A 906-nucleotide genomic window follows, 5' to 3' on the forward strand; every position below is an offset into this window, starting at 1 on the left:
TTACTGCAGGCAATAACATTTTTAATTTAAACTCTTGAAGCATCCAAGTTTAAAAATAATTGTCAAAAACTAAAAGGTAATTTGAACATGCGAGAGAAAAATGTTTTTCCACCTGATCTTACCATGAGAAAATAAACCCATTTAGAAAAGATGCAAACCATAAATGTATGATTTGTTAAATATTAGCTGGAGTACAGGATAATAACAAGTTTGTTGTAACCATTTAATTTTTATTTTCAGGTGATCAAAAAAAGAGAAAAACAATGAGATTTTTTTTTGTGGCATTTTATTGTTTATTTTCACATATAGGAAACTAAGAGATTTGAAATGTTCGCAGGTCACTCTTGTATCAGAGGTCATTGAAGACAATCGTTCCTGATCGGGTTCATGTCTGTTTGCTGGAGCTCCGCCTCCTTCTCCACACAGAGATGTGCACGTTCCTCATCTGCATCTCACCTCAGAAGTTGCAAACGTTTATTGAGCCTTCTCTGGATCGATGAGTAATTCGTCTGAAGACTTCGCCGCCCGTTAGCTGTTGGGGACGTTTTAATGAAGATCATCTGTCACACCCCTCCTTTGCAGTATGGATTGTCGTGTGCAGACTCCCCCCTCCATCACCACCATCCATGTCAGTGTTCTTGTACACATTTGGGAGGATTTTTGGGGACTGAAATCAAAGTGGGGGCTTTAAGGACGCCCGAACCTCGGAGCAGGACTAACACAAGGCCTGTGACCTTGTAACCTCAAAGCAGCCGTAAGGAGAGTCTCTGGAAGCCAGCTGTGCCCCCCCCATCCCAAAACAGATGAGATAACCGGCGTATCACACAGTTCTAGAGATCAAATTCTCTTAAGCAGGGAGGGCAGTTTCAGAGCTTGAGTACATCTGAGCAGGGACATGCAGGGAGG

Source organism: Oryzias melastigma, linkage group LG18 (assembly GCF_002922805.2).
Source record: "Oryzias melastigma strain HK-1 linkage group LG18, ASM292280v2, whole genome shotgun sequence".
In the NCBI taxonomy this organism is placed as follows: Eukaryota; Metazoa; Chordata; class Actinopteri; order Beloniformes; family Adrianichthyidae; genus Oryzias; species Oryzias melastigma.